At 41.7% G+C, this 11,517-nt stretch overlaps 1 long non-coding RNA gene across 1 annotated transcript in view; it reads right to left on the reverse strand.

Moving 5' to 3' along the window:
• Nucleotides 1-11,517, reverse strand: part of LOC308185623 — a 72,863-nt gene that overhangs the window by 60,288 nt on the left and 1,058 nt on the right. Inside the window, exon 2 of the long non-coding RNA XR_013943521.1 lies at nucleotides 6,630-6,738. This is a non-coding gene — a long non-coding RNA (uncharacterized lncRNA). The remainder of the gene's footprint in view (nucleotides 1-6,629; nucleotides 6,739-11,517) is intronic.

Raw genomic sequence — 11,517 nt, forward strand, 5'->3', positions numbered from 1 at the left:
TTTGAACTGCTGCCGAAACCAGCTGGCAGCAACACAGGGCACATGTGGAGTTGATAACCAGCAAAAGTCTCTAGCTGTTCCAGGAAAAACTGTTATGCCCATTTAGTACTAAATTCCTTCTCAGTAGTGCTTTGTAAAAATGATTGCTGAAGTATACAAAATGTTGTTCTATATGCAAGCTACCTACCACCAGGGACATGGAAATAGAGAGAGATCAGGGAGATTATGTGGGAGAAACTGCAGCCGAAGAACGGAAGGGAAATGTCATTTTATTTTGAATTTCTGACTGACACTGTGAAAAGTTAGACTTTCACTTCTCCAACACTGTGAACTAGAGGTACTTACATGGCCCTTATGTCTTTGGAAAACTAATCCTCTCTAGAAACATGAGACAGCTTCACATTTGGCATATGATTTTGATGCCCTGACCATTTGATTATCTGATTTAATAGATAGTATTTAATAATGCCTCCTCAAATGCCAAAATGACTGCAAGGTGGTTTGCACACTTCATTCTCCCTGTGCAATATGCCCCAAGCCTTTGGGAATTCTTCACAGAGACAGATATTTGCTAACCAAAGGTCCATGCTGTTTTGGTTTTGTTGTTGTTCTTCGTTTGTTTGTTTTTCTTGAGACAGAGGGAAGATCCATGTTGAAAGACCTCATTAACATCTCATTAACTAGCAAAATAACATTGAGTGATCCTTGCCCTACCCACAGCCTGCCGAGCACCCAGGTCACATTGTCATGGGTGCTGGTGGAGGGGCTGCATCACGCAAACCAACACACTAAACTCCAGGAGGCAGGTCAGGCCCAATGGGCAAAGACTCTGTATGGCTTCCCTGGAGTACACAGCATAGCCTTTACTGTTTTTGTTTGTTTGTTTGTTTTTCCAGTTCCTCCTCTTGGTCTAGAAAAAGTGTAGCTCAAATGTACTGGTGTTTGAATTCATTCATGGAGCCTCACTAAAGAGAAGATAATTTATGAGAACTTTGATTTTGTTAGCTGGAAGCTAATGGTAGTGCCAGCTTATTTTACCATCCAAACTCAATCTTAGAGAATCCTACACAAATGTGCCAAACCACTATGAGTATGGCTATTTTCTAGAGGAAGGAAAGCTCTCCTGCTACCATGCTGACACCAAAGGAGGCACAGCACAGGGGCACCCAGTCATGGTGCCCACCTAATGACCACCAAGCTTTGTCTGAAGGCATGGCAGGGCCGAAACCCTTGTTAGCTCTGCAGCAGTGCGGGTCTGCTTTCCATTCCCCAAACCGATGTCCTGGGACACAGGGCACTGATGAACTGTGGGCCTCCTTAGGGCACTGCTGAGAGGAAAGGAGGAGACAAGTGACCTGAATAACATGTCTGCCCCTCCGTGGGGCTGGGGTTGGCCCAGTTTGTTATGTGAAGCCAGGGATACAACTCCATGCACCTCCCTCTGTATTGCGCTTATATAGCAAGGTTTTGGTAAAAGAGCCCAGCAGCTGCCTCATGTCAGATCAGAGCCAGCTCCAGCTGCTCCAAAAGGGACCCGCCGCTGGCCAGAGCCAAGTCAGTGAGTGACACTGTTCGGGCCTCTGGGAGAGCTGGGAGAGAGGAGTGAGAGAATGTAGAGAGAAACCACCCTGCAAAAAGTTTGCATGTAGCCCATGGGTCCCACATGGAGCAGATCTCCACGCTGCAGCCCCCCCGTGGAGGAGCCCCCGGTGGAGCAGGTGGATGTGGCCTGGAGGAGGCTGCGGCCCATGGAGAGCCCCCGCAGGAGCAGGCCCCGGGCCGGAGCTGCAGCCCGTGGAGAGGAGCCCACGCAGGAGCAGGGGGTCTGGGGGGAGCTGCCGCCCACCCGGGGGGGACCCGTGCCGGAGCAGTTTGCTCCTGGGGGATGGATGGACCCCGTGGTACGGAGCCATGTGGGAGCAGTTCTTGAAGAGCTGCTGCCTGCGGGCAGCCCCCTCAGGCTCAGTTCGGGAAGGAGGCATCCCGTGGGAGGGACCCCACCTGGAGCAGGGGCAGAGAGGGACCGTGAAGGAGCGGAGACGAAGCATCAGGGACTGACCGCAGCTCCCATTCCCTGTTCCCCTGCGCTGCCTGGGGGGAGGAGGTAGAACAGAGTAGATGGGAGGGAGAGGTGTTTTTAGTTTGCATTTAGTTCTCACTGTTCTAGTCTGTCATCAATAGCAACAAATTGCATTTATCTCCCTTATGCTGATTTTGTTTTACCCATGACAGTAATTGCTGAGTGATCTCCCTGTGCCTATCTCAACTCATGATACTTTTCTCATTGTATTTTCTCCCCCTTGTCCTTCTGAAAAGGGGAAATAAGAGAGCAGCATGGTGGTGCTGAGCTGTCTACCAGTGTTAAACCTTGTAGGGAGTAGAGGAGAAACTTAATATTCATCAGTGCTCAAGGACCTTAGGGTAAAAGTGCTATGGAGCAACAAAAAGCTGTGCTACTGCAGTTTGTAGAGGTTCTTGTCTTAACTAGTAAGGCAAGGGAAGAAGACATCCACAAAAACCCTCAGCTGTTACCTCTGACACGACTGTCAAGTAAGGTAATTCTCAGATCTTGTGTGACATAGCTGTTTGAATATCAATACACATGGAAGTGTTTGCTTTTAATCCTGCTAATTTCTGGCAGTGACTCTTAATGTAATGAAGTGCAGAACCCCTCACACTGCCAGCCTGCTGCTCCATCTCTTTGCAGCAAGGGATCCAGTGCTAGGGCCAATGGGTCATGGCCATGGGGGCCCCCTCTGACACAGATGCTGCAGGCTGCAGATAACCAGTATGAGCTGTGCTCTGGGCCTGTCAGACCTCCCCTGACTTCCAGTGGCTGACAGGGGCATCTTCTGCTGCCCAAAGTGTTTGGTGATAACAAGGAATATTACTTCGCATCTGCACAAGGGCTCACACTATCTCATTGCTTGAGCCAGCAATTCTTCAGTCCTTTTCAAATTTATTTATTTTTTTATTTTTTACAGGTACCAAATGATAAAAACAGCCTTCTCAAGGTTACACAGCTAGCTGGTAACGGAGTCAGAGAAATAAATCATATTTTCTCAGTTGTCATCCCTGCTACCTCCTGGCCTTTCTGCTGCTCTCCAGCTTTCTCTCAAATTTCAGCAAGTATCTCCTTAGTGAACCTGTAGGATCGTGACTACTGGAAAGGGCAAGCAAGAGCAAGATAGAGATAAGCACATGACAAAACAGGGATATCTATAGCACGTCCTCTGTACAACTGTATAACTTTGTAAGTGCAGCAATGCAAACAGTATAAAGACCTTAAATTCCAATCTGTGCACTCTCACAAATACTCTGGGAAATGCAGTCTGAGTGTAGGACAGAGAAAGTCCAGAAAAAGTTCTGCTGATTTTTAAGCAGATTCACAGCAGAGCAGAAGCCATTATGCGTGGACAGCAAGTACAGGCATCAGTACACATTTCTTTGATCGCCTGCAAATCCCTCATAACTCTGTCTCAAAGCATTAATGGGTTGAAAGAATGGGAACTCTATCTTATAAAGGATGGACAAAAGCAATCCCATACAATTCTCAAAGGAATACGGTAAATAGGCTTTACATAAATATGAAACTTTTACTAGTTACTTAAGTTATATCTCCACTCATAAACTCCTCATATATACACTTTCATAATGAACTAAGATTAGCTTTTTTTTCCATTTAATCTTTTGTCTTATATTTTGCAACATAAATTAAACAAATTATGATAACTAATAAATACCATCCATTCCTACACCAGCATGAGAATGCGAATGCATTCAGTCACGTGTGCTGTTAATACAATACATCCATACAACCTGCTATGACAGTATCTTTCTAGATTCACATCTTCTCTTACTCCCCTATAGCTGTGCAGAGAGCTGTAATCTGTGATCTGTAAATCAAAAAAATGTGTTCTGTTACAAAGGTCATTAACACACAGAGGAACTCTTTTGAATTTTTTTTTGTCTGAATCCAAAATAGCACAATGACATTATAGCTAAAATATTATATGTACCATGTATATACATCAGCATACTTTATGTCTCTCCAAAATATACATACGGTGTATATTAGTACATTTTTATATACAATAGGTCAGCAATATTTTTGTATGCTTGCTAGTATTTATCTTAACTGAACACTAAGAAATGTGTCATAGTAATATACACCACCCTGCCTGCAATTTCAAAGCTAACAGTCATGCCTGTATTTCAGTCTGGCCTTTGGCAACTCAGCTCCACGTTGCTTACTAGCATTAATAAAATACTCTCAGCCAAGCACAGCATGCTTCAGAAAACAGCCTATGTACCATCGGCACTCTCTGGGTTAGGTACAAAAATGATTTAATCAATTTCAGTAGTACAGGTTTAAAATTTATTCCTTCCTACATGTGAATTTATCATCTTAGTGGGGTTCCATTATATACTTTGTTTTGCCAGCTTCCTGAACAATATAAATAAAACTAAGCTGAAACTCACAGGCTTAAAAGAATTTCTCAGGTCAGTATTGTGTCTAAGAAATTTAGGACTTTGTCACGTAACATCTTTTCTACAGGTGTTTATAATTACATATATAGAGATGGATAAGTGTTATAAAGTTTAAGATTCCAAGTTCATCTCTGATCTTTTATCTAAAAAACACATTCTTGATGCCTTGTGTGTATGACTATATTTAGATTTGCTTGCAATTAGGAATAAATTAACTCCTTTTATTTTGGTTTCACAAAATCACAGAATCACAGAATGATTGAGGCTGGCAGGGACCTCTGAAGGTCGACTTGTCTAAGCCCCCTCCTCAAGCAGGGACACCCAGAGCAGGTTGCCCAGGACCACATCCAGATGGCTTTTGCAGATCTGCAAGGAGAGAAACTTGAGAACTTCTGTAGGCAACCTGTGCCAGTTGCACAGGTTTACCATGCCTTCTTTACCTGCATGGTAAAGCAGTGTCCAGGTGGAGCCTCCTGTGCTCCAGTTTTTGCCGATTGCCTCTTGTCCTGTCACTGGACACCACTGAAAAGATCCTGGTTCCATCTTCTTTGCACCCTCCCTTCACGTGGTTACACACACTGATGAGATTTCCCCTGAGTTTCCTTTTCTCCAGGCTGAATAGTCCCACAGCTCTCAGCCTCTTCTCACAGGAGAGGTGCTCCAGTCCCTTGATCACCTTGGTGGCCCTCCGTTGGACTCTTTCTAATATGTCTAGGTCTCGTCTATACTGGGGAAACCCAAAACTGGACCCAGTACTCCAGCTGCAGCCTCACCAATGCTAAGTACAGAAGAAGGATCACCTCTCTTAACCTGCTGGTGCCTGATGCAGCCAAGAGTGCCATTAGCTTTCTTAACAGCAAGGGCACATTGCTGACTCACGGTCAACTCAGTGTCCACCAGGTCCTTTTCTGCAGAGCTGTTTTCCAGCTGGGTGGCCCCCAGCATGTCCTGGCACCGGGGGTTGTTCCTTCCCAGGTGCAGTACTCTGCTTGTCTTGCTAGTGTAGCTCTGTAGTCCGTAATTAAGGCAAACTCTCTTAATTATGCACTCCTTAATATCCAAGGAATTCTTCAATCATGTATGCTACATGTCATATTGCTGCCATGATATATAGTGTATATTAAACCAGCAGACACTAGAAATTGAACTGGCAACCTTTATAAAATAATATATAAGATACATCACACACACTGTCCAATAAATTGGGTAAGTGGATTTTCAGGAAATCTGAACCAGTAAAAGCATATGCTATACACCAAATCCGTTCACTCTTTACAGTAAGCATTGCTGTGCAACTACCAGTGCCAATGAGAACTGATCAGAGGCACTCCTATCTGCATGCTGTGCAGTTTAGCCTCCAGTTCCTTTGAACTACTGTCAAATTGTCTTCCTTTCTAGGTCTCAAAAGAATCCTTCTGCAGCATGGTAGGTCTTGAGGAGCAGCCAGAATATGGTGAAATTCTCCTACAGATGCTCTGTGTTTCCGCATCAATAAACCTAAGCAAATCAGGAAGAGTAATACATCTGCAAAGAGAGTGCTGTCATCCAGACAGAAATGCCCAGGCCATGGGAATCAGGAGCACAGAGCTATAGGGGTTGGAGGGCATCACCCTTCATTAACATTGCCTTACCAAGCATGCAGTATGTTGTGGTACGTAGCTATACGACTAAATTCTTGAGATGAGTCTGCCCTACTACTAGCCTAAAAAGTATGTCTCTGTAGTGCAACAGGGAAAGAATTGGACGTTGGGAATATCTCTCTCAGCAAAATGTTCGTGGCAATATAGAAATAAAATGAAGAACAACTGAACCTAAGGGAGCCTGGATCAACCCCTTCTGTTCCAAAATAATAAAGGCTGAAAATGGGGATGAGAAAGAGAAAAAGTGAAAACACGTGAAATCCACTGCCATGGAGAACGACAGTTATATAAAACTTGCTTGGAGGTTAAAGAAATTTTCTGGTTGTGCGGTGCTGCTGACAGTATCCAATTACAGGCAGGAAAATGAAAATTTTGAAGCTTGAGGCAATAGTTGATTGCCATTACCCTTGCACCCTCTCCCAGGAATTTTCTTTTTAAGCTTAAGCATCAGATGAAGGGTATAGCAGATGTTCTGCAGCTGAATATAGCTGTACTTACCAGAATAGGCTGAATAACCTCTTTTTCGTAGTCTTTGTCCAACTCAAAAAGTAAGGAGAGCTTCCATTGCAGAACGACCGCTGCTGGACCTCCAAATGCAACTCTGTGCCTGTGGAAAGTTACAAAATAAAGGTTCTAAAAATGGCCTTGATTTTATACTTCATGTGCTCACATTTCTAGAAATTTAGTGCTCCCAGTTAAATTTCAACCTAAAGGGAAGAAAGTCACCTAATCAACAACATCATTTTCTAAAATCTTTTTTAAGGTTTTTCATTTGTTTTTTGTTTCATTGGTTGTTGTTTTTGTTCCTTTTCTCTTTTTTTTTTTTTCCCTTAGATGTTGCCCACAAGGACTCTTACTTAATGACAGCGTTTCAGACCACAGCTCAAATAGGTGTGATCACCTAACAGTTGTTTAACAAGCAGTAACTTCCATTCCCAAGACACAGCAGGCATTTTCTCCTCAGTTCTGTCTGCTGTCATTACCTTGCCTTGCTGACCACCTCTGGTGGTCTTAAAAATTCTCTGTGGTTTCATTCTGTTGGGCACAAAAGAAAAGTGCTAAAAAAAAAAAAAAAAAAAAAAAAAAAAGCTATTTACCGATTAAGAGTTTTAACTGTTTAAATGGTCAGAATAGTGGATTCTCCTAGACATCAGCCTGAATAAATGGACTAAAGTGCCCTCTTGTGTTTCACAATGTTATGAGAGGCTTAGAAATATTCTAATAGAATACAGAGTGTTGAGACAATTTTCTTAAGAAAATACTAAATAGCATATCAACTATTAAAATATGAAAGAACACAGAGACATTCAGAAAACATTTTCAGGACCCAGATATCTAAGCTGCTGTCACATTTCACAGTGCAAAAAAATATGCTAAAATAGCTCTAGGTTGATCACTTGTCCTGTACTGTACTGACTCCACGCTGCAACATTTATATCAAAGTTACAGCATAAATCAAGAAAACATCAGCAGAACAGAGTTACAAAAATAAACCTGTATTGAAAAGCCCCTTACATTTTTGCTTTGTTTCATTTTCTGAAGTAGTAACTTTGAAAACACCAATACAGCATTTTTTATGTTTAAAAACAAACAAACAAACAAAACTTTAAGAAGTTGCAAATATTGGTGTTAAACTTGCTTCCTTTTTTTGTCAACTGTATTTCTCTTGTGAGAAGGGATTGCCCCTGTGAATGAAGTCTGAGGGGTCGGGTACTGAAAAGTTTCTGTAGTTTGCTGTGCTTTCTCAGGATAATACTGTAGTACATTAGATTTTAGTGTTGATGCTCAGATCCTGCTTCATCTGTTCATTTTATGGAGGAAACAGCATGAATGATAACAACAATTTTATTGTTTATTTATGAGGGAGGAAAATATATAAGCACCAAAATTACTTTGGAAAAATTAGTCATAATTTGTATAAACACTCAAACCTTCATGTGTCTTTCCCTAGGAATATGCCTGACACAGCCAGCTTGTCAAGAAGATAAAAATCAGGAGCTGTGCACAAAGCCCATGCAGTAAATTCAGAGGATTGCAGCAGGAACGGGCACCCTAACAGCATCCACCAACTGTCCTTGGCTGACAGAGGCACACGGCAGTGCTCGTTGCCCAGGCTGTTCTGCTCACGGCACAGCATCCCTCTTCAATTACTCCCGCTTTGCTCTGTTCCCACATTTTTGACAGGCAGCTCCCTGCAGATCTCTGTTTTAATATTTCACGGCTGAACTGGAGCAGTTGTTTAGGGAAGGAAATGGAGGTTTTAATATCTGGGAAATTTTTGCCTGGAGGCAAAAGGGACTTTCCCATTAAAGTGGTTGGCTTAGAAATAGTTACAGAGATCTAAATGTTCATTTTTTAGGATTCAGTTCTGACATATTGAGATGGATGTAGCACTTGACACCTTTCACTTGAATTGTTTCAGTTCTCGGGAGAGCTAGGAAGTTTGCCTTCAGCTCACGATTTTCCTTCAGATTTTCATATTCTTCACAACTATAAAGGCTCACTCTGAAATGAGAGTTCTGCTTCAAGAGACCTACACAATGCCCATCAAATTATAAGCTAGAAGGGTCTCTAACCACAAATACAAAACTTGTTTACCTATAGCAGGCAATGGGGTGGGATTGGGGGGCTGTTTTCTTTTTTTTTTTTTTTTTTTGGATCTACCAATGTTCAGATCTTGATATGTGTGGAGAACAGGGCTGTCTGTGTAGTGTTGTCCTTTTCTTTCCCTGTGTTCTTGTGTCATTTATCACAAAAAATGTTTTAGCCTAAGGTAGACCCCCTACTTACCTAAGTCTGCTCCTCACACACGAAGAGCCAATGCCACAGATGTACGATGCCTCAGGAGCTACTTCGTCTCTCCCAAAACGGGGCAGTTTGTTTGGCCATCAAACCCCCAAGATAACTCAGCTCTGCTGCAAACTGTATGGGCAATTCTCAAAGATCCACAGCCCCTCCTCTTCCTCTGCGTGATGGGAAGTTTTTCCATAGCTCAGATTTTCACAGTCACTTTCATTTTCCTTTCTTTTCTTTTTCTCTTTCCTCCTCTAACACCACACTTATAAGCCAAGCCCTGGCAAACTGGTACGTGTTTGTCAGCTACCAGCTAGAAGTCCAGGAACCCTGACATGGGGTTCATTGGTTACTGCTATCTCACCGAGTCCACCCTGCAATCTCAGAAAGAAGCCATCAGCTGCATCTAATGACACTGACAAGAAAGAGGAGCAACCAAAATGTAGACTGAGAGACCTCCCCAGACCAAGCAATGAGTTACAGCTGAAAAGTGATTTTATCTATCACCCTTTTTAAGAAGTAGAGTCTGAATTAACAGATTTGGGTTCATTAATAGTTAAAACTACAGCCATGATTAATGACACGGAATGATTGCCTCTGCTATTATGTTGTTATATTCTTATTTTTTTGGTTATTACTTTGCTAGAGCCTTTACACTTCAACATCTTAGCTGTTTTGTTTGTTATGTTTTGCTACCATTTCTTTCAGCTGTTGATGAATTGTGCATGTCCCCTGGATGAGAAGATGCATGGAAGTCCAGAAAGCATGAAAGAGCAATTCCTATCAGATAGCGTACTGGCATGACCTAGTAACCTGCTTTCTTCACCCAAAGTTAGAAGGAAGACATTTTTTTTTCTTGCTATCCCCTCACTAAACACTTGACCAAAGCCGTCTGACTTCAGCAGAGCTACTCCCAGTGACGTGTTGTCTCTGGGCTGTCAGTCAGGAACCCGACTGAGATACAGGTGTAGATGGCTGACTACTGCAGTGTTCTTTTAACAACTTTGCAGAACGAAAACATCCCTGACATCCCTCTGAACTAACTGCCCAAGAGACCAGAACTGCCAGTGATGGCAGACTGGCATATGTACATCCAAGGGAAGAGAGCACAGGAGAAGTCATCCACAGCCACTCTTGCAGGTGGAGGAGGGTGAATCTTTAATATCTCTGCTGTCCCCTTCTCTCTATAAACACAGTCACTGAAGTAAATAAATGGATATTATAACTATTCATGAAAAAAGGCTCAGACGTGAAATATGGTTTGAGCTATAAAATTATTATAACGAAGTTGTGCACTCTCCTGAATACCGTGAAAATAAACACATCTTGCAAGACTGAACAGTAAAAACATACAATGAACTTAAAACCATACCATTTTATCTGCTTTGGATTAAAGTATTGGCAAAGTTTCTGATGGTGTAATTATGAAGAATTTTCTAAACCTCAGTTTCTTTTTATTTAAAGAAATTACTAGATATCTTTTATACCTACTCAATATGGTTAATAAAGTCAGACTGCAATTTATTAAAGAGACTTGGCTATCTGTTGTCTTTTTTTTTGTTTTTGCTGCAATATCAGATGACATAATAAAAAGAAATAAGAGATGTCAAACAGGTTTATTTCTTTTTCACTGAATGCATTTTACTATGGAGGCAATACCAGTAGAATTCTCATTGGCCCTAATTTGATTGTATACTTCTATTGAGATAAGTTTTCACATGCATTTGCAATCAGCAAAACTTTTAGGCATGTGCTTAAATCTCACAGGCTTACAAGACATATTGAAACTTTACTTCAATTCCATATCTCTGCAGGAATCTCACTGGAATGCTCTAATTTTAATGCCCTAGATAAATGTTGCAAGTTACACTTCCAAAGGGATTATCCTTTCAACTGTTTTAATTTTGTGTATGTTTTTATTCCTCTGGCTGTGTCAAATATTGGCCTTGCAGAGCTGACAGAATATCTGACTGTGTTCATATATCTTTGTTTTTGTTCTATACTAAAGCACTAGATATAGTCAAAGTAGTGGTGAAAAAAAAAGGCCTTGAGGTTTGGGGCCTGAAGAAAGGGTACATAATTTATTTCCCTTTTGTCATGTTGGGATTTGAGCATTGAATTACAGGGCACTATGACAAATGAATCTAGTTGGCCATGTTAAGAAACAGTAAGCAAAGAGTTTACTGAAGTCAGAGGGAAGTCAAGAATTCTGTTTGTTCCCAAGAGATAGCATGTCTGCTTTGATAAAAAATTTCCATTTGATGCTCAATATAGTTACCAAAGATAAGTGAATTTCAAGTGCTTGCCTTACTTTGATTGACATTCTCGTAAGCAAAATTAAACTGATGTTAATGAGTGTAGCTCCAGCTAAGTCGATGGTACTAAATAAATCCTTAGCAGCTGAGCATTTAGCATAGCATATATCCTAATATGATCTCAGATATTTTGGTCAAGAATCAGACCTGAGAAGACAAGTGCTTCTGTAATTAATGGTAGGTGCTTCCTGCGGTTGGTTTGATTGGCCCATAAGTGTACTAAATCCGAATCAGCATAAGCTACAGAATGAAACTGAGCACCTTCTGCAAGAAGCTCA

This window comes from Anser brachyrhynchus (assembly GCF_964034855.1).
Source record: "Anser brachyrhynchus genome assembly, chromosome: Z".
Classification (NCBI taxonomy): domain Eukaryota; kingdom Metazoa; phylum Chordata; class Aves; order Anseriformes; family Anatidae; genus Anser; species Anser brachyrhynchus.